The sequence below is a fragment of the Notamacropus eugenii genome, chromosome 3 (genome assembly GCF_028372415.1).
Source record: "Notamacropus eugenii isolate mMacEug1 chromosome 3, mMacEug1.pri_v2, whole genome shotgun sequence".
Taxonomy (NCBI): Eukaryota; Metazoa; Chordata; class Mammalia; order Diprotodontia; family Macropodidae; genus Notamacropus; species Notamacropus eugenii.
Window position 1 is genome coordinate 276,444,408 of NC_092874.1, and position 23,871 is coordinate 276,468,278.

Below are 23,871 nucleotides of genomic sequence, written 5' to 3' on the forward strand. Positions count from 1 at the left end.
TTCCAGTTATGTCTCTGCTCACACACTTCATCATAATTCTGTCTTCTGTGTTAGCAACAAGCTAACACAGTATAGGAACTCACCCATACTCAGCAGAGGAACTCACCTGAGCCCATGCATTAGAGGTGAGTAACTAAGAAGGATAGGTGGAAAAACTCAATTTACACTATATACTCACTGGCCATGAACAAGAAAATACAGAGGTGACAGAATTTCTGGATGAAATGCTCATATAGTTTGTGTCTGTGTCATTTCTGTTATCTATTTCCCATTCCTAATTTTCAGTATGTTGTTCAAATAATTCAGTTAAATCTTCTTAATGGTACATCATGTCTTTTCTCATTACTATTCCTTCTTCTAATTTATTATAAATTCTAATCTCATTTCTAAAGAGTCTGTAGACTGACTAAGCACAGCCACCTGACTCAAGGATAATTTTCATGTCCATACATAAGCTTTTTTGTCTGTTAAAATGTAATCAGTTTAATTTTTTGTAATGTTATTCAGTGCTCATCATGTTGACCACATACCAGCTGATTGGGTTTTTTGAAAAAAGTATCATTGATATAGATGCATGAGCCTACTCTGTAACTTGTAAGTCTGTGGCTCCTCTTATTCCTTTCTTCTAAATTATACTTTCCTATCATTTTTCCCTCACCCTCACCTTTTCTCATCTTTCCACTGAAGTAACCAACTATCAGAGTATGCTTTTATTTTATTTGGAGTGTCTTGTCAAGTTCTTCATAGACCTTTTCTACCACCTCATCCTCAATAATCAATGGAGGGGAGGATTTAATAATCCAGAAGGATTACTAAATTTAAACAAATAAAATGTAAATCCTCCATATGGAAAAATCCCAAAAAGAAAGGGAAAAATGCCTCTTTTGCATGTATTCCAAAGAAGAACCATGGGGATCATTTCAGAGCTCTAGTTCCAGAGATATCTCATAGAAGTTGGAAAGGAGGTCATCTATCACATCTCTGTAGGATGTGACACCTTATCAAAAACACTCCTAAACTATAATCATTGAATTTTACCTCAAGATCTCTAATGAATTCCTTGTCTCATGATATTATATCTAGGGCTTTTAAACATACCTGCAAAGTGATAGGGTAGAGTCTGTCAGACAGTGCCTGATCAGAGATGCAGTCTGAACTGACTCATGATGGTTTTATAGTCATTATAGACTCAAACCCAACCTCTTGCCACTGAGGAAAGGATCAAGAATTGTCACAGGGTATAAGATATCTGGAGAAGGGGGAAAAATAGATACATCCACTATATCTCCAGCTAATCTCCTATTGGATAATCAGCCAACAAGCCTGTGTAGTATCATAGACCTAGACTAGAGCTAAAAAGAGGCTTAGAAGTCATTGAATTCTACCCACATCTTTCCCATTACTGAGGCCCAGGAAGGTTGTAACTGCTCAAGATCACACAGTTAGTAAGTATCTAAGGTAGGATTTGAACTTGGATCATCTGACTACAAAGTCAGTACTCTTTCTTCTGCACTACAAGTACCTATAATGTACCTCAGACATTTACCAACTATGTGACCTTGAGTAAGTTACTTAACTTCTCTTTGACTCAGTTTCCTCAACTATAAAATAGGGATAATAGTAGTATTTAACTTCCTTGGTTGTTGTGAGGATCGAATGAAATAACATTTATGAAGCACTTGGCACAGTATCTGGTGCATAGTAGATGCTATATAAGGGCTACTGATGAAGATGATGATGAGGATGGTGATGATAACGGTTATGAGGGTTATGATGAAAATGATGATGGTGGTAGTGACGATGAGGATGATGGTGATGAGGATGACATGCCACGTCCTGTGCTAGGTAAGCCCTGGGAAGACAAACACATTGACACAAAGCTAAAGAAGCATATAACTATTGAGAATCCGTTCTGGAACCCTACAACAGGGCTTCTTAAACTTTCTCCACTCACGATTCCTTCAGCGCTTCTTAAACCGTGGGTCATGACCCTGTATTGGATTACAATGACAATTTCATCAACTCTTTCTCTAAACGCCTTGGTCCTACTTGGGATTGACTTTCCATTTGGGAACCATTCAAACTTCCTAAAGGTACCAAAATTTTGGCCAGTCCACCCACCAGCAACTAGTAACATTTTCCTCCTTCTTCCTCCTTAAAATTTCTGCTATTGTTTTCTCTTCTACCACTGGGAAAGAAGGTTGATTGTTCCCAGTGCATTTCTCCTGATTCCTCTGACTCTCTAAGGCTCCTTGAATTATGGTGTCAACCTGAGACAGCTCATTCCATTTTTTGACAAGTCTTCATGTGTGGAAGTTTGTGTGAATGTGACCTGCAGTTCCTGGCAAGGCATTCTCTGCAATCAGGGGTAACTCAGTAAATATTTGCTTACTCTCCAAACATTGCATCCACCTAATGGAAGTAGGAATTAGAAAATTCGATTGTTCTGCTTTGTTGATGAGAGGCAGCCATGGTGGAGTGGAAGGAGAGTTTAGACCTGGAACCAGCAGAGAAAGGAGGGAAATAAGCATTTATTATGTATTACAAACCTGCTGTGTGCTAAGCACTGTGCTAAGTCCTTTGCAAATATTACCTCATTCAGTCCTCCCAACAGCCCTGAATGTAGGTGCTATTATTATTCTTATTTTACAGTTGAGTAAACTGAGGCAGATAGAGGTTAAGTGACTTGCCCAGGATCACACAGCTAGTAAAGTGTCTGAGGCTGCATTTAACCTAAGGTCTTTCCTGACTCCAGGCTCTATTCACTGTGCCATCTTAACACTATTTGCCTCAGTTTCCTCATCTATAAAACAAGCTAGAGAAGGAAATGGCAAATCCCTTTGTTATCTTTGCCAAGAAAACCCTAAACGGGACCATAAAGAGTCAGACATGACTGAAATGACTGAAAAACAACTTTCCTGTCTCCAGGCTGAGTGCTCTATACTCTGTACCACCTAGCTGCCTCTAAGAGAGGAACAGGTTTAGAATCCTGCCACCTCATACTCAGAAATTTGTATGATCTTGATAAGTCACTTAACCTAGCTAAACTTTAGTATCTTCACGTGGAAAAAGATGATGATAATACGTACTTAATACACAGGGTTGTTTTGGAATAGCTCTGTAAGGCATGTGACTCAAATGTACTTTGAAAACCTTAAGGTATCTTATGAAAGTTAGCTATTAATTTTTACTAAGTAATAAGACTCAAAGAAAGGAAGCAGTGTCTGGAATAGAGAGCTGGCCTTGGGTTCAAGTTCCACTCGTGACACATACTAGCTTTATGACCCTGGGCAAGTCATTTCACTTCATAGTCTCTCCAAGACTATCAGTGGCAGCACAGGTCAGGACCTGCATTGGTCTGCCCTCTCTAGCCTAGTACATAGAGTTCCCTAGACTAGTGAAATTTTAGGTTCCGTATAAAAGCAAAAGGGAAAAACAATCCAAGACTCAAATTTTTATTTTTTTTTCCTTGCAGAAAGCAAGATTTTATTTATTTATTTTGTTTCTTTATTTTAAAACATCTTTCCACATTAGTCATATTGCGAAGGAAGAATCAGAACAAAAGGGAAAAAATGTGAGAAAGAAAAAAAGAGAGAGAAAAAATAGGATGGTTTGATCTGCATTCAGACTCCATAGTCTTTTCTCTGGATGTGGATAGCATTTTCCATTGTGAAAACTCAAAACTTTAACAAAAAAGATGTCTGGTTTTTTCCTCTCTACTCTTCCTCTGTCAACGAATGATTTAGAAGAAAAAGTTTTCCAACAATCAGCGCTAAGCAAAAATGGAGTAGACTGCTTTGGCAGACAGACGATGGGTTCACCATCATGGAAGTCTTCAGGCAAAGTCTAGATGACGATTTGTTGAGTGTGTGATGTGAGATAACAGGAGGATCAGACTGCAGGGTCACAGAGGTGCTTTCCAGCTGTGAGATTCAGTGAAAACTTAGTACTGGGGCACAATTTGACCTCGTTCATGGATAAATCATGGGAAACCTTGGAAATTCTTCTCATCGGGAATAAGGACTGGAAAGTAAAAATTTGTTAAGTGCCTTGAACATACTCCCTCTCTTTATAGTCTCCGTGTTCCAAAATCAGGTCTTCTTGCTGTTTCGCTTCCATACATGACATTCCATGTGGATCCCTGTGCCTTTGAATGGGCTGACCCACAGGTTTAGAATGTGTTCCCTTCTCACCTCCGCCTCTTGGCATCCAGGTCTTCCTTCAAGTTTCATCTCACAACACCTTCTGAATGAGATTCTTCCTGTTCTCCTCAGTTGTTTGCCCCACTCCCCAATTATTTTGTACTTACTTTGTATGGATTTTAATCTGTTTCTATAAAGGAGGTATTAAGAATTTTCACTACAACCCCACAACAAGGCATGAAAAAGGAGTATGTAGGTGTTAAATGGTTTTCCTTTGTCCCCTCTAAAAAGGGTGAACACCTGTGTGATTGACTTAGAAGGGAATAATTGATTGACTCAACAAACAAATTAGCCATACCTTACTGGGCTTTGAATAACTAAGTCTTGGAGAGTTGGAGCAATCTGAGAGGAAAAGGGTCTGGAGAAGTATGGCTCCTAAGAGAGAATTACTCTTAGGAATTGGGGGAGAGGAGAGAACTCTCCTCCTGTTATCTAAACCCATTGGCTGTGCTGTTTTGAATAGGAACTGCCTTACTAGTAGGAGACACTGAATCAAGCAAAGGAGAGAGATGCCGTCTCTATCAGACTCAAATATAGATTCTTGAGGAAGGAACATGTCCCTGGCAGTAGTGAAGAAAGTCAATTATGAACTTAAGAGGGCTGGCTTTGACAATGGAGAGTTAGGCCAAATTTTTGTTAAATACCTCATTGCCTCACTCCTTTTCAGTCATTAGATTTGTGAAAGACCAACCTCTTTACTTTTATAGGCATACATGTTATTTTCCCCAATATAATGTAAGCTCCACATGAATAGGGACTGTTTTGGTCTTGTGTCTGTATCTACTTGCATTCTGCTTGGTTTATAGTAGGAGCCCAATAATGAAGTGATGGTGGATGAAAAGAGCCAACTTTGAACACGAAATCATATAATCTTAAATTTAGACCTGAAAAGAAACTCAGAAATCGTTTAGTTCAACTCTTTATTTTACAGATAAAAAAAAAACAACTGAGACACGGAGCACTTAAGGTCCAACAAAGGCAGAGCCAGGATTCGAAGCCAGGTCTTCTGATTTCAAAACCAGTCTTCTTTTAACTGTGCTATAAGTTTATATGATCACCGGTAACACAAGACCAAAATCTGATCTAAGTGACCCTTTATCCTAAAACATTAAAGGCCTTTTCTCCCGATATAGAAACGAGAGCCAGGGGCTCCAACTGAGGTTTTAAGCCAGAAACAACACGTCGTTTAGATCAGAAGGCCTCACTAGGGGTGTGCTCAGCTCTTCTAGAGGAATTCGTAGAAATACTGCAGCCCTGTGCTATATAGTTCCAATTCAGGAGATTAGTGGACCTAACCCCACAGGAATTATTTATCCATGTGTAACTTTGACTGAAGGTTAAATCCTACTCCCTTAGAACGTCATACTTTCCAATGAAAAGTGTCTCTGCTCTTGAGTACTTCCAAGAAACGTTCTTGGCTTCTCCTAAGAGTGTACAATCCTCAAAATGACCCACCCCATTCATGGGTTCTATTAAAAAACTCAAATAAACAAAGACCAACCCTGTACCTCCCCAGGCCTCTCTGTTGTCCCCACACAACACCCTGTGTAATTAAGTGAAGTAAGATAGGGAAATTTGGTGCTAAATAGGTCAGGGAGTTTGCATCAATAAATAAAGCACTGCCCTTACTTCTCATTCTCATCCCTTACCCTCACAAGATGAGCATTTGTCAGTCAAGAACCTACAAAGGTCAGCTATGGACAAGCAGGCAGTTGCTAGTTTAGCCTTAACTTTCCCAGGCCTGTATTTTTCCAACATTTACTTTTGCGTTTAATGTCTCATTCAGTCTCTCTGGATGGTTTCCAGGCCTATGAAAGACCTAAATCTTCAGGCCGATTTCCATCCCACAGTTCTGCCTACAGAAAAATGACTGGAATGCTTTGGAGACCAAAGTAAATAGAGAGGCAAGAACAAAGGCCGTACAGTAAGTACCTCCACTTCTCAGGAGACCTGTGTGTGGCTACAGGTGTATGGCCCAGAGTCTGGGCAAATCATAATAATACAATGACAAAAATGAGATTTTACAAGTGATTAGCTGGCTTATGGTCATGAAAGTCCCCATTGTGTAGCCAGGAATAATTGCGTCAACCTTGAACTCATTCTTAGCCTTGAGACAGGTGAGAGTTATGACTGGAAACACAACAAAAACTCTCCCAGCCTTTCAGGATTAGAGGAACAGAATATCTTTCCAGAAATGGCTTGGCCTACTTCAGCTGCCTTTTTTTTGTCTTTAATATGCAGTTAGGGTTCATTTGTTGTTGTTTTTAAGGAAGGCATCTTCCTTCCAGTGCTGAGAAATAGTGATTTGGGAGGTTTGTAGCAGGGAGAGGTCAGTCATACTGAACGCTGAATTTCATTAGATTCACTGAAATCCAATTCATTGACATCGGAAACTGAGCCAATAATTCAATAATTTAAAGGCGTCATCACCTCATCTGTGTGGATGTTTTCTTCGGTGGGGCAAATCACAAAGCATCCGGAGCAGTGCCTGTCCATGTTCTCTCAAAAATCAGCTATAGAAAATCTACTCAGCATGCTAGAAGGCCTCCTTCCAGGTCAAGAGCCTTTACTGTGTGAATCACTGGCAGCTCCCCATCCTCAAAGATTAGAAACGGACAGCAAATAGACAAATGGAACAGGAGAACTCTTTATGTGTTGTGGCCTTCAATCAAGTCCTCCATTTTCTCCCTGATCCAATTACACATGGTTTTTCTAATATCTTCCAACACCTTCTCATCCTAACTCTGACCCACACAGTCCATGGAGAAATCTCAGGGTATCCATGAACTTAGCTGGGGAAAAAATACATCTCTATTTTCACTAGCTTCTAACTAAAATTTAGAACTTCCATCAAGTAGGTGCTTATTAAATGTTTGTTGACTTGACTGAATTATGCACGTAGACAAAAACATCTGCACTATTAGCATTCACCAGACTGCCACAGGGTCCATGACACCAAAAATACTTAAGAATCCTTGGTCTAGGGTTTTTCTAATGTTCAAGCTGTTCACCTATTATCCAAGCTCACAAGACCAAAACTGGGAGAAATCTTAGAAATGGTCTACTCCAAGCCCATCACTTCACATTTGAGGGCTTAGAGAGGTAAAATGATTTCCCCAAAACTGCAGAACTACAGAGTAGAACAGGCAAATTTTCAGTCTACGTTCTGGGAGCGCAGGGTCATAGTTTTAAGATGGAAGAGACCTCATAGGCAAGGGTGTGCTAGGACCAGCTCAAACCAGCCAATTGTTGAATTTTCAATATTAGTGCTTATACCTCAGAAATTAAAGTCTATACCTTAGAAATCATTATAAGTCTGAGCTTGATTTACTGTTTTGTTGACTTAAAGTGAGGGAGAAAATATTAATGAGGCAAAGTAAACTTAAAAGTATGCCCTGCATATAATTGTGGGGAATGGGGGAAGGAGATCTGGTTGTTAAATATTTACCAACACACCCCTGCTTCTAGGTCATCTAGTCTAAACTCTTCATTTTACCATCATCTGAACTTAAATCCAGGGAGGTTTACTTGCCCAGGGTCATATAGGAAGTAAAGGAAACAACTGAGATTCAAACCAGACTGTTCCACTTTGAAACACAGCACGCTTTCCATATTACTATGCTATCCCTTTCTTAAAAAAAAAAAATTATCATGAATTTAAGAAACATGAACAGGTGAATATGCCAACCAAGAAGACAAAGGAGGATTGTATATGAAACCATAAATACCTATTATATACAACTTGCTTTTGAAAATATTTATTAAATTTAGTGCCACCGGCCCAATACTCTCCTGCTTGCAGCTATCTCCTCCATAACTTCTTTTTTGTTTATTTTCATTTCATTTTTTATTTCTCTTGTTTATTTTTTAAAAGTCTTATTTAATACTACTCCTGTTCTTTTTTATTTGCATACCTGTTATTTTTCTCACAACAATCCTCACATAGCCCCAAAAGCCCTCTCATAAAAAATGACTATAATCATATGGTACTCCCTTCCAATTAGGGGTTTTCTGCATGAGATCCCTCATGTCCTCATGTCATTTCTTATACAAATCATCACTGGCAATATTTTTCAGTCAATTTAAACCTACTGTCATCTTTCTTTTACTCTTTGAGTTGTCCACAGTTAGGATTTTTTCCAGAGACTGGTATTCCATCGTTGACAGTTATACAGCATCATCCGAAAAATATCCTTCTTAAAAAGTTGGGGTTTGCTTTGGGGAGCAGGTAAGGAGAGTGGAAAGAGGTTCCCCACTGAAAAAACTGGATCCAATTTGCTCTTTCCCTCCTATCCACTTTTAGGCCCCACTCATTGTCCATTTAGCACGTGTCCATAATGCATGAAATGGGGGTCTAAGCCCCTGAATGATTTCGATGATCTTCATATCATCCCAGGTGGAGGAATGAAATTTAGGTGAAAAGAAGACTGCCTACATGCCCACTTAACCTGGAGTCAAGAAGACTCATCTTCCTGAGTTCAAATCTGGCTTGAGATACTCATTAGTTGTGTGACTCTGAGCAAGTCACTTAACCCTGTTTGCCTCAGTTTTCTCATTTGTAAAATGAACTAGAGAAGGAAATGGCAAGCCGCTCCAATATCTTTGTCAAGAAAACTCCAAATGGGGTCACAAAGAGGTGCATATGACTGAAAAATGACTGAGCAGCAAAAATAAAAACAAACACACACCGATTTTGTGTGCATGTGCATACACAAAAGGGAATCTTGATCCAATGAAATAAAATCAAAACCAATTAAAAAGTGATTTTCATTTGACAAAGTATTTTCAAAATAATCAATTGTTTGATTCAATTCAATCTCTGCATAAAAGATTTAGAGCTAGTGAGTCAGTAAGCGTTTATTAAATGTCTAGTATGTGTCAGGCACTGTGCTAAGAACTAGAGATAAAAAGAAAGGCAAAACACAATCCCTTGGCCTCTGGAAACTCACAGTCAAATGGGAGAGAAACCATGCAAACAATTATGCAAAATCTAAGCTGTATGTGGCATAAAATAAGAAATAATCAACAGAGGGAAGGCACTAGAATAAAACTTGCAGATCATCTAGTCCATGGGTTCTTAACTTGGGCACCATGTTAGATTTCAGGGCTTCTGTGAACTTGGATGGGGAAAATTACATCTTTACTTGAATATCTTTAGTTTTCCTTGTAATTCTATGCATATTTTATGCATTTAAAAGCATAATTCTGAGAAGAGAACCATAGGCTTCACCAGACTCCCAAAAGGACTCTATGACAGAAGAAAGGATAAGAATCCGTGACTTAGTCCAGCTCCCTTATTTTAAAAATTCAGAAATGGATATTCTTTTTTTATTAATTTATTTGTTTTCAATTTTCTACAATCACTTCCATAAGTCTTAGGTTTTCTCCCACTTCCCAAGATGGCATACAATCTTATATGGTTTCTATACATACATTCTTAATAAGCACATTTTCACATTAATCAGGTTGCACAGAGGAGTTAAAATGAATGGCAGAAGCCATGAGAAAACAAAACAAAATAAAACAACACAAGAGAAAATACTCTGCTTCATTCTTTATTCTAATTCCATAATTCTTTCTCTGGATAAGGATGGCATTTTGCCTCAAGAGTCCTTTGGGAATGTTTTAGGTCCTTGCATTGCTGTGAAGGCCTAAGTCTACCAGAAAAATCCCTCACACACTGTGGTTGTTACTGTGTACAATGTTCTCCTGGTTTTGCTCCTTTCACTCAGCATCAGCTTATATAAGTCCTTCCAGGCCTTTCTGAAGTCTTCCTGTTCATTATTTCTCATAGCACAATAGTATTTCATTACATTCATATACCACAACTTGTTCAGCCATTCCCAAATTGATGGGCATCCCCTCAATTTCCAGTTCTTGACCACCACAAAGCTGTTATAAATATTTTTGTACATGTGAGCCCCTTTCCCATTTTTATGATCTCTTTGGGACAGAGTCCAAGAAGCAGTATTGCTGGGTCAAAGGATACGCACATTTTTGTAACTCTTTGGTCATAGCAGAAATGGATATTCAAAGAGGTTGAGGACATGCCAAGTTCATCAGTGGCAAAACATTCTTTCCACTGCCTCACCCATAGGTTCTTTATCAGTAATTGCCCCTAAACTGTGCTCCTATTCCCATTTAATTGCTGCTATATTTATTCTCATCAGTGTGAAGACTGAGTGGCAGTAGGCTTGGTGGGACGGTCAAAGTGAGCCTAGGATTTCCAGTGTTAGAACTCTGAGGTTGCAGCTAACCACCTGCTACAATCACCAGGAGCTGTAGAAAGTCTGTCCTATTTGGGAGTAGTACACATCTGCATAACCTTACCTACTCACAGAAGAAAGTAAGAGCATTTATATAGCATCTTACATTTGAAAAGTGCTTTGTAAATTTCATCTCATTTGATCCTCACAAAAACCTTATGGGTTAGATACTATTGGGTAGGTAAGTGGCACAGTGGATAGAGTGCCTGGCCTGAAGTCAAAAATACTCATCTTTCTGATTTCAAATTTAGACACTTAATAGCTGTCTGACCCTGGGCAAGTCCTTTCACTCTGTTTGCCTCAGGTTCCTCATCTGTAAGAGTTGGGGAAGAAAATGGCAAACTACTCTAGTATCTTTGCCAAAAAAAATACCCCAAATGGGGTCTGAAGAGTTGGACACAACTGAAAAAAGACTATTATTATCTTCATTTTTCAAGTGGCAAAATTAAGTTGAAAGCGATTAAGTGCCTAGGCAAATGCCCAGATTCATGTAGCTAGTAAGAGTCTGTCACAAGATTTGAAACAAATGTTCGCTGCTTGCTTGATTTTATTGATTGATAAGGTCTTCCTGATTCTAATTCCAACATTCTATGGTACCATTTAGCTGCAATGTATGGTTAAAAGTGCTCAATCTTATTTAAATGAGCAATTAAAAATGAAAAATGGACAAGAGAAATCACATTAACATCAATTAAGATAATTTTATACAGAAATTTATCTGATATAAATCTATTGCTAAAACAAGAAAACCAAAGAAGCAGCTTAGGCAATAAACATCTGATTTACTTGCCAAAAAGAGAGAGCTGAAGGCCAAAGGCAACATGGTTTAAAATATAAAACTCATTTGTAAAAACTTATAAAGGAGGATGATGGGTGATTATGAGTAATACCATCCCCTAAAGCAGAGAGTAGCAGTGAAGGGTAAAAATAATTTAAACAAAGTTTGGCAAGAGATCATACTAAACAGAGTCTTCGTGTAGGCTTTTAAGGACAAAAATAGAAGGGCTGTGGATGGCCAAAGAATAGAAAAGATCTGTAAAGATAACTATAACAAATGGTTTTATCATGAAGGTCAGTGGAACCACCCCCCTTGGACCCTAACATTGCAGTCCTAGATAAGAGGTAGAAAAGATACCCAAAAACACAAATATGGGAAAAGCATCAAGATTAGAGGAGTTCTGTGCTGGGAGAGAGTAACACAATTATGGATGCATTGAAAAATCAGTATAAAAAATATCTGAGGATGAGGAAGATACCCAAAAGTGTAGGCAATCTTGTTCCTTAATAGGAGAGAGACAGAGACAGAGAGAGACAGAGATACAGAACCATGGCAAAGCCAACTTATACCAACTCATGAGAACTAATTGTTAAATCCTCAGTATGAGCATTTACACCTTGGAAATTGTAAACACTAAAAATCATGGTCTGTTTTTTTTTGTTTCATTGATGTCCAGACTTAAGAAAGTGATGGAGAAAACACTAAGAAGTACGTTGAACCTAAAAGTTTGTTGTGTGGACTTTTTTCCCCCAGGAGATCCACTTTAAGAGAAAGGCATATATAGACACACACAGAGAAGAGAGAGAGAGAGAGAGAGAGAGAGAGAGAGAGAGAGAGAGAGAGAGAATTACATTCACACATAATGGCTTTGTGATCCAGGACAATTCATTTAACTTTATAGTACCCTAGCAACTCTCAACAACAGGTGGCAAGTTGCTTTGGAAGAGGGATTTTCCTCATCCTAGAGTTCCCTGTACCAATTAAATGATCTATTGTTATGGGAGAAATATCTCCCCGTACGGTGGGTAACTGGTACCTAATATATTTACTCCAAGACAGAAAATTTTAGAAGTAGATATATATAGGTAAAAACCTAGGCTTTATTCCTGTACTTAAGCATAGATTCAGCCTCAGAGAAAATCCAAACCTGGGTTAGGAGTCTCACAAATCCTCTTCTAGGCAAGACTATATCAAGTGACTGAGAAATTATTCTCTCACACATTGCAATCTTGTATATTCCTCTTAGGTCATAAAAGTTAAAGAAGATCCCATACTTCTTTCAATATCATATACATGAAACAAATGAAGCTAAATAGAAGCACAATCTCACTCATCCCCTAAGGAAACAAGCCTTGTCAAACAAACTCTGGAGGTAAACTAAGTCAGCCTACAGATTGAACTGCATTTGGAAGATTCCCAGGAGGGACAGTTGAGATGTTTTCTCTTATGTCTTATATTTAATGCTCTAAGTGAATGTGCACATCCTATGAGGCGGATCTTGGTCAGGTGAGGTTAATATTAACCAAAAGTTACAGGAGGAATAAGCAGAAATCAAAAATGCCTATTGCAATGGCCAGTCCCTTTCCCTCTCCCCATACTACATATATTTTTCAACAGAGAAAAAAAATTAATAAAAAACTCCCATTCTTATGATTTCCAATGGATTTGACATGCCAGAGTGCTCTCGAATCTCCGCAGGGAGTTACGTGGCTCTGTCAGCGGGTCCTGTCAGAGTAATGAGCCTGTGAATATAACCAGTGACTGGCACCACCATTCCATGTTCCTTCTCTAAAAAACATTGCCATTCTCGGGGCCTTGGGCTCTGGAGACAGTTCAAATACTGCGACAGCAGATTCAAAAGTCAATGTGAAGAGCTCTGAGGCAACCACGGAAAAATTAGGAGGTACAACTCAAGATCCTGGTGTCGGAGACTAAATTATTGCAGGTCCAGAAGCCAGACAATGGGGTTTCCTTGGGGGACATCTTGGGGATGGGAATGGTCCTAGGGGACTCTGCTGAGGAATAATAGGTTTCTAATCAACCCACCAGACCTTGCTATCAACCACTGGCAGGCTTTTACTTTTTACATATTTTATATCAACTTGTATCTGTTGTCTCTTCATTGGAATGTAAGGTCCTTGAGGGCAGGGGACGGTGTCATTTTTTTATCTTTGGATCCTCAGGACCTCACACAAAGCAGGCACTTAATAAATGTTTACTTATTTTCCATCAGTGAAACCAATATGTGCCCAAAGAGGAAAGTGACAACCAAGATGAATGACTATCGTACTCCTAGGCAGTTGAGCTTAACTGATTTCCAAGAATGTATTTTTGTACATTTGTACTCTGGGAAAGGGGAAGTTATTTGAGTTTTTGCCTAGGAAATGTCCAAACAAAAATGTACCAATGCATTTGGAAATGAAAAACCTAAACTTAAAACCTAAATTTAAAAAAAAAATCACCATGCAGGGCAAATCATTCAGCCTCCATTTCCTCATCTGTAAAATGGGTATAATAGTAATACTACCTCTCAGGATTGTTATAAGGATAAAATAAGATGTTTATAAAGCACTTTGTAAACTTTAAAGCACTTGTTAACGTACCTGTCATCATTATGAAATTATCATTACTATTTTTGTGGTTGTTCTGATATCCCAGCAAGCTCTGATAGTTCCCAGAGAGGAATCTGTCGTGCACTTAAGAATCTAAAAAGCAGTGTCAGAGTTCTCCTGGTTCTCTTTACATTTCTTTGGACAATAACATGGTGAAAGTGACCTGAGGTTGGGATGTGGGATCCTTTCTGAACCGAAACTACATCCTTTTGATGCCTTGTGACACCTCTTTGGAGATCAGGATCATCTACTTAGGGAGCTAAGTGGCTCTTAACTTCTGGTACAGTCAGGAGAAGCCGAGGTCATCTCTAGCCTCAGATACTTACCAGCTGTGTGACCTTGGGCAAGTTACTTAAGTTCTGTCTCCCTGGGTTTCCACATTTGTAAAATGGAGATAATTAATTATACCTACCTCCTGGAGGTGTTGTGAGTTTAAAATAAGATAAATTTGTAAAATGCTTCGTGAACCTTAAAGCTAGCTAGCAACAGCAAGAAATGAAAGAAGATGAGGAGGAGGAGAAGGAAGAGGAATAGGAAGAAGAAGGAGGAGGAGGAGAAGGAGAAGGAGAAGAAAGAGGAGGAGAAGAAGAGGGATGAGTAGGATTAGGGAGGAGCAGGGGGAGGAGGAAGAAGGAGGAAGAAGAGGTGGAGGAGAACAATAAGAAGGAGTAGAAAGAGGAGGAGGAGGAGGAGTGACAGTAGGCACAGAAGTAGGAATAGGAATAATAGAGAAAGGGGAAAGAGAGAATAGAGAAGAGGGGGCTCACCATCCTTCAGTCCTGGGACTTGTGGTGGCTGGGGCCAGACCTGGGAGCTCTGTAAGATGAGAAGGCTCTGGGGCTCTGGGAAAACTTCTGAGATTCTGGAGGATCAATCAGTCAGCACAGATTTATGAAGTCCCACCTGAAGGCTGGGCACTATGCTAAGAGCTGGGATATGAACCCAAAGACTTAAACCATCCCTCTTCTCAATGAGCTCACATTCTGAAGAGGGAGGCAACCAGGACATGGAAAAATATCTACAGCACAAAAACAGTGAATAAATCCAGATGCATCCACTGTCGTTAATATAAGGCAGGCTGGGAGGGAAGGCACTCACAGTTGATGGGAATGAGGAAAGTCTTCCTGTGCAAGATGGTACCTGAGCTTTATCTTACAGGAGGCAAAGGTAAGGGCGAGGACTTCTAGGCAGGAGGAACTGCCGAGGTAAAAGTCACAGAGACTGGAGATGGATTGTCATGTTGTGAAAAAAAGAGAGAAGATGAATCCAGCTAGATTCTAGATCAGAGATCATGTAGAACAATTAGATTAAAAAATTCTTTATTTTACACATGAAGAGACAGACTGCTTGAGATGACGCAGTGAGCAGTTATAAAGAGCTTTAATGTTTACAAAAGGCTTTACTTAAATGATCTTATTTCATCCTCACCACAACTCCATGAGATAGGTGTTATTACATCCATTTTACAGATAGAGAAATTTAGAGAAATTGAATGACTTGCCCAAGATCACACAGCTGTGTCTGAGGCAAAGCAGTCTTCCTGAATCCAGATCCAGAATTCTATCCATTGGTAATCTGAGGATGATGAGTTCTTTGAGGTCACTAGGAGAGGGAGAAAATTTAATTTCAATTAAATTCAGGGGTTGTTTTTAAAAGCCCTGTAAGAAATCTCTTTGCTCCAGCAGCTAGAGGCAGCTAGGTGGAAGAGTGTATAGGGCACTGGGCATGAAGTAAGACAGATCTGAGTTCAAATGCAGCCTCAGATATTTATTAGCTGTGTGACTCTGGGCAAGTCATTTGACCTCTGTTTGCCTCAGTTGCCTCAACTGTAAAATGGGGATAATAACAGCACTACCCTTCCAGGGTTGTTGTGATGATCAAATGAGATAATATTTGTAAAGCACTTAATACAGTGACTGGCATGCAGTAGGTGCTATATTAATGCTTATTCTCTTCCTCCCCTTTAACCCACTGGGGAAAATCCACCAGTGTAGCCACTGTTGTGCTGATAAATGATTCACAACCTGACCCCAGAGAAATAGATATTCCCACGAAACACTGCTAAATTTAATCTGTTCCATTTTTGCCATCACTTTCTTAAATCTGAAAAATCAAAACAATAAACCAAGCTCTGGTGTATAGTGATTGTCAATTTCCAAGGTATAAATTGTTCACACTGAAACTTTAATTCTGGCAGGAGGTTCAAGCTAACCACTGTGTTTAAGGGATTCATTTTTAGACACTGGGTGGAGTGTTTGGGCTCCACCATCATTTGGAGCCAAACCAATGGCTTCAACCTGGATTCCTCCCATCAATGATGAACTTTCTCTATGGCCCTGTTCACCCATCTCTGGTGAACAAAAAAACCAATCCCTGTAGGAAAAAAAAAAACAATCCCTGTAGAGTCAAACTCAGAGAGAATTCAGTTTAGCTTGTGAAAGAACAGAGGACATCAAAGCTTCCTTAGAGTTAGACAGGAGATTTATCAAAAGCAGGTCTCAATGCTGATCTTTGGAATTGGTATTTGCTTTAAAACTAAAAATCAACTCTGTGATGTTTTTCAACCACTAAATTGCTCCATTATCTGGTTTGCCCCTGGAATTGCCAGTAAATTGACTTCCTGGGCCTCTTTGATTGTCAGCCCCAGATCTGAAATCAGAGGACAGACTGTATTTCACCATATAATCGTTGCATATTTTACGCCTATTTTTTTTTTTTGCAAAAAGGTGGAATATCACCATTATGTGATGCTTTAAAAATAAAAGAAAAATTGTGCCAGTATTACTTAAAAATCATTTGTTACTAAACTGTATTTGGAACAAGATTAGGATGCACAGAATACTCATGAGTATATATTAAAATTGAATACTGATAATGTGCTTGCACTGAGAATTCTAGGCTCTCAGTTTGCAACATGCAAGAGATAAGTGCGTATCTATATGCCACTGGTAAATACATTGCTTCTCTGTTTGCCTTTTAAGCACATGATGAACAGAATTATGCCACGGGACAATTACATGATGAGAGGTTATAAACCAATTGTTGGAAACACACACACACACACACACACACACCCATGTGCGTGCACAATTATATGATAGCGACTACTATGTGGTGAAATACGGTAGTCTGAATCTGGACTGTTACTTTTCAGGCATTTTTCAGTTGTGTCTAACTCTCCATGACCCCATTTGGGGTTTTCTTGACAAAGATACTAGAGTGGTTGCCATTTGCTTCTCCAGCTCATTTTATAGATAAGGAAACTGAGACAACAGAGTTAAGTGACTTGCCCAGGGTCACACAGCTAGAAAGTGTGGGTTTTCTACATGTCAAGTACTATGCTAAGTTCTGGGGATTATAAATTCAAAGGTAATTCAGTGCTGTGTGATTTCATATGCATCAGAGACCATCAGATTAGAGATCTAAACCTCAAAGCGAGCTCAGAGACCAATAAGTAAAACACCTTCATTGTACAGATTCTAAGAAATGGCCCCTGTCCTCAAGAAATATATTGGAACTTCTAAACAAGACTGAAAACGTTCAGAGCAAGAATTTTTGTTATTTCTTTGAAATACTTAGAAAATTTGCCATACGTTTTCAATTCTTGTTCTGTGTCGTAAAGTATGGCAAATTACTCTTTAAGGTGTCCAATAACTATTTTCAACATGTGATGATTGTAAATAGAGAAGTAACACAAAGATATTGAAGCAAAATATTTCCCCATTGGCCCCCACGTCAACCTTTTTCTTTCTCATTTCCCTAAGTGCATTTGGGGAAATCGAGTTCATTGTATGTTTCAGTGTTATAATTTACTGGTCTCCCCACCCCCTATCATTACTAATTTTTCATCTTCTCCCAAATTTTATAGACATTTTCTATTTTAATATCAATCATATCTTCAAATATATCCTCCCTGTCCCAGATAGTAGTATATTATAACAAAGAATAAAAAAGAAGGCAGGGGGCAGGAAATTCAGTAAAACTAACCAACGTATCAGCCAGGTACAACATTCTATGCAGTATTCCACACCTATAGTCACCTTTCTCAGCAGAGAAGGTAGGACTTTACATTCCTATATGTCTTCTAAGGGTCTAAGCTGGTCTGTTCTAATTTAAAGATTTGGTTTAATGTAAGCATTCAGTTTACATTATTTGTTATGGGGAGTGTTCTTTCCTTTCACATTGGCTTTGGCATGGTATGTATTTACCTAGTTCTGTTTAGTTCATCTTGTATCATGTCGTACTGATTCATCCCATGCTACTCCATTCTCATCCTATTCCTTGTTTCTTATGGTAAAACTTCATTCTATTCTGTGAGGTAGCTAGTTAGTGCAGTGGTGTCACTGGGCATGGTGTCAAAAAACCTGACTTCAAATCCAGCCTCAGATATTTACTGCCAGCTAGATTACCCTGGGCAAGTCACTTAACTTCTGTCTACCTCAGTTTCCTCAACTGTAAAATAGGACTAATCGTAGCATTGACCTCTCAGGGTTGTTGAAATGATCAATAAAAAAGTATTTGCAAAGGTTTTAACACAGTGCCTGAGACATAGTAGACTCTTTATAAATTCTTCTTTCCTTCTCATCATGTACCACAATTTGTTTGTCATTCTCTGATATACTTTGTTTCCTGTTCTTTGCTACCACAAAAAAGTGATGCTATAAATATTTTTTACCATATGGTACGTTTCCTCTTCTCGCTGATCTCCTTTCAGTATTTGCCTAGCAGTGGGATCTGAGTCAAAGGGTATGACGATTTTTACTCGCTTTTTGGCCATAATTTTTTTATTTCCTTCATTTTTTTCATAATTCCAAATTGCTTCCCAGAACACTTAGACCAAATTACAGTTCCATCGATACTGAATTAATGTACCTGTTTTCCCACAACACGTACAACATTTATTATCTTTTACCATCTTTACCAACTTCCGAGGTGTAAGTTAAAACCTCAGAGTTGTGATGACTCATGTTTTTCCTTATTCAGAACAATTGATTTGGAACAATCTTTCATACGGTTGCTAATTGTTTGAAATTATTTCAAGCTCAGTCTCCTCATATCCTTTGACTCCTTATCTGTTGGGAATGACTTTTAGCCTTATCCCAAATGGGGTCAGGAAGAGTCAGACTCTACTGAAACAAATGGACAACAACAAAAATATTTATGTTTATTCCCTATATATCTAATATGTCAGAAGCTTGCCAGATATATTTTATATCAGATGGTGGATGCCTATGTTATCTCCCTGATAGATAAAGAAATTATCCGAAAGCAGGGACTACGTCTTATTCATCACTGTGTCCCCCAAAACACCCTACGCAATGACTTGCAAATGGTAGGCAATTAATTGCTACATAGATTGTTATTTGTCCTTTGGTTCTTAAAAAGAACCATGGCATCAGGAAAGTGATGCCTTGACTTGCGAATGAATTGGATTTAAGTGAGGGATGGCTGTGAAAAGTCACCAGCTTCACTTTCTCCTCTGGAGCCATCTGGGTCTAGTGGCAAGATATAGATCAGGTCGACTAGAGATGGCCCCAGATGCAGTGGGAGACTTTGGCCTTTCCAAGCTAAGGTTTTTCCCAGGTCTCAGTCTGACTGAGGCAATGCCCAACTTATAAACCTATAGTCCATTACTGAAGTTCCAGGCTCACACAGACCTAGTTGCAATCTTAGAGAGTTTTCAACAATTTTTACTCCCTATGACTCATATTTGGCATCACCCAAAAGGTCTCTCTGGGAACATTACAACCAAGTTCATTTTCACTTTCCCCTAGCATGAGTCATATTACCTTTTGTAAGGAACTGAGGCTACTAAGGCATTCAAATGTATTATCAGGTGCCGTACTGGGGAATTTTCTTGACTGAAGGAAGGATACCTCTTGTCAGATGACGGTAGGTCAAATATAAGAAGTCAAATCAAAAGCAAAGAGATTTATTTGCATACTAAGAAAAGCAGCTCTCAGCGTATGGTGGGTTCAACTTGCTAGGGTACAGATTTGGTTTTTGTAATCTTTCAAGCTTACTTAGAGTGTAGAGCCATTGGCAGCATTCTGCAGCAACTTCAAATAGATAAGGAAATCATTTTATAAGAGATGGAGGGGTAGAGAAAGAGGGGGATCAGTCAAGAGGGAAAAGAGAATGAAACTGGAAGTATTTGTTATAAAGAAGACATTCCTTCTTTAAGGGCAGGAAATAAGGGGAAAAGACCATATAGTTTTACAATTGTGAAAGAAGTCCTTTTAGATAAACTGTGGTTCTCTTATCCAAGGACAACTGTTATAACAGTGAATGAGACTATCTGCTTTATCACATCTTTTCAAAGTTTGTTATATATTAGTTCTCCTTCAATGGTGTATGTTGGGGGGAGGGTCTTTCCAGTATTAGAATGCCAGGTGGATGGGGGATTAATCCATCAACATATTGCAAAAATAATTGTGGTTCCTATTTTTCTCCCACAAAGGAACTGAAGCTTCTGCCCCATCATCTGAATCACAGTACCCCCCTCCCTACAGACTCCTGAAATGAATAGGCAAAGTTGCATCAGGCGAAAAACCTTGTAATTGTTGTTCTTGTGGGGCAGTTCTGAGTGACCTGCCTTTTTCCTGACTACCAGACTTGGCCACCTCCAATTCACCCCTGCTGCAGTGGCGTGGCCATGCAGTGGCCACTGTGGTAGTGATGACTGCTTTGGCTGCACCATTATATCCATTGGGAAGTTTCCAGTTTTCCTTCAGGCACCTTCCTTAGGTGCCATGGATGCTTTCTTTTCTAGAAGTATTCTGGAATTCCCAGTAACGCTCCCAACAGGTAGCCTGTTGGCAACAACCACTGCCACTGACTCCCTTTTCCCATCTCTATAGTCTGGTGGAATGTTTTTTCTTCCTCCTGGTTCTTCCTCTTACAATCCCTACTTAATGCTTTCTGGGCATGGGCCCTGGGCCAACAGCATTATAAGAAAGGGAGATCTTTTGAAGAAAGCTTGACTTCTCCTGGGAATTTCTACACATCTGCTGCATTAGCAAGGGCTGCTCAAGTGAAGAGCCTCTCACAACTACCTATGCCTGTCTTCTGCAAATCTTTATTGAATCAATGAATACATACATATATATATAATACACACATATGTATATATGTACATGCATATATATACACACATACATATACATACATACATATATACATATATATATATATCCCCAGCCTAGGGAGAAATGGGGAATAGGATAAAAATTATACCTAAAATCAATCAATCAATATTTATTTAAGTGCCTACTATGTGTCAAGAACTGTGTTAAATATTTATAGCAAGTCTATTTGCGATGGCCAAGACCTGGTTGATTGTTGTCCTTCATCTTCAAAGAGGACCAAAACTGACATTCCCATTGTAAAGTGAAATTTCAGCGTCTCTGACTGTGGCTGATCAGACCAATGTGAGCTCGGAATGCTCTACCACAGGTTGGGCACAGATTAGTCCATGTGAATACGTGGGGTGGATATCCCAAATTTGGGCATCCTGCATTTACTTTGTGCTGTCTCAACTCTGCTTTGCTCAAAGAGCACAACACCCTTTCTGACGCAGGCACGCCATGGTGAGTGGACCTGTGCGAGCATCTCCCATGTTGCACAGTCAAATCCAAAGTTCTTGAGAGAGACCTTGAGAGTGTCCTTGTATCGTTTCTTCTGGTCACCATGTGATCATCTGCCCCATGCTAGTTCTCCATAAAATAGTCTTTTTAGCAAGAGTACATTTTGCATTCAAACAATGTGACCAGCTCATCAGAGTTGCGCTCTCTGAAGCATAGTTTGAATGCTTGGCAGTTCAACTCGAGCAAGGACTTCAGTGTCTGGTACCTTATCCTGCCAGGTGATCCTCAGAATCTTCCTAAGACAGTTCAATAGAAACGATTCAGTTTCCTGGCATGGTGCTGATGGACTGTCCATGTTACATAAGCATATAACAATGAGGTCAGCACTGTGGCTCTGTAGACCTGCCTCTTCTCTCTCAAATCTTTCTTTGGAGCCTCCCAAACACTGAACTAGTTCTGGCAATGCGTGCATCAACCTCATTGTTGGCAGAAGGGCCAAACCAGGTCGAGGGTAACCAATGAGAAATGATGAACAGGTGGAGTTCAGAAATACCTGGATAGACTTATATGAACTGATGCCGAGTTAAGTAAGCAGAATCAGGAGAACACTGTACACAGTAACAACCACAGTGTGTGAGGACTGTTTTTGATAGACTTAGTCCCCTACAACAAGGCAAGGACCTAAAACATTTCCAAAGGACTCATGATGCAAAATGCCACCTACATCCAGAGAAAGAACTACAGAGTCAGAATGCAGAATGAAGCAGACCATTTTCTCTTGTGTTATGTTTGGTTTTATTTAGTTTTTTTCTAGTGGTTTCTCCCATTCATTATAATTCTTCTATGCAACATGACTAATGTGCAAATGTGTTTAATAAGAATACATATGTAGAAACCATATAAGATTGCATGCTGTCTCGGGGAGGGAGGGGAAAAAGAGGGGAAGAAAATGTAAAACTTACGTAAGTGATTGTCAAAAATTGAAAACAAATAAATAAATTTGAAAAAAAAGGAACTGTGCTAAGTGCTGGGGATACAAAAAGAGGCAAAAGACAGACCCTGCCCTCAAGAAGCTTGCAAACTAATGAGGGAAATCACATGCAAACACATACATAGAAAACAAGCTATATACAGGGTAAACAGGGAATAACTAACAGAACGAAGGAACTAGGCTAAAGAGAAGTTGGGGAAGGCTTCCAATAAAATACTGGGTTTTAATTGAGATTTAATAGAAGCCAGGGAGGTGAGTAGTCAAAATGGAGGAGAGAGAGTCTTCCAGACTTGGCACCCCATGAATGAAATCTCAGATCTTCAGCATCCCTTGTTTTCGATGTCAAAGTCTTTCACACTCTTTGGGCTAGGCAGCGGTATCCACATCTGCCTTCTCTTGTACAGTGTGGATAATGGAAAATTCCCTTCTCACATTCTTCTCTGGGCTCTGTGGAAACTTCCCTAGATGGTTTGGCTTTTTACATAAATTTGTCAGTTTTCAACTCAGTAGGAAACCATTTCTGCTCGTCTCCAGTTCATTAGTTTTGTGAGGGTGTGGTTAGAGCTGACGTGTTTAGAAGACTGGAAGGGAATGGGGAGGCACACTAGCTGTTTTCAAGTATTTGATGGGTTGTCATGTGTAAGAGGGATCAGGCTTGTTCTCTTTGGCCCCAGAGGTTGAAACTTGGAACAATGGTGTTCAAGTTGGGAGGTAAGGGGAAGGAGGAGATTTCCATGTAAGGAAGGACTTCTGAGCAGTCAGAGCTGTCCAAAAATGGAGATGCTGAGTTCCCTTTCACTGGAAGGGATCAAGCAGAGGTTGAATGGTCCCTTGCTGGGGATACTGAGGATGGAATATGGGCAGGGGAAGGTTGGATCTGATGAGCTCTTAGATCTCTTCCAACTCTGAACATTGAGTGGTTCTTTCTCTTTTCATCCCTTCTTGCATTTTGGGTCAAACGCATTCTTGGATTGAGCCATCATTCATATATCTACACCAATAACAATAACGGCTCATATCTATAAAGTCCTTAGAGCACTTTCCTCGTGTTACTCTAACTGAGATAAGGCATACGAAACTCTTTGCAAACCACATAACAAAATACATAATTTTTCTGCAAGTGACATTGCCCACCCACATTTTCATTAAAGGAAACTGAGACTCAAGCAGGTTAGTGATTTCTTCAAGGAGTAAGTGTTGGATCCATTGTGTGTCATTCAGAAAAAAACATACCACCACTGGATTTGGAGTCAGAACATCTGGATTCAGAGTCCTCCTTTGTTCCTTACTACCTATATATCTTGGATTAATCACTTCATCTCTTTGGGTCTCCGTTTACTTCTCTGTAAAGTGAGGGGTTTGAACCAGACGACCTCCAAAGTCCCTCTCAGCTTTAAATCTATGAATCAGAGCATTAACCCTTTCTGAATCCAGGG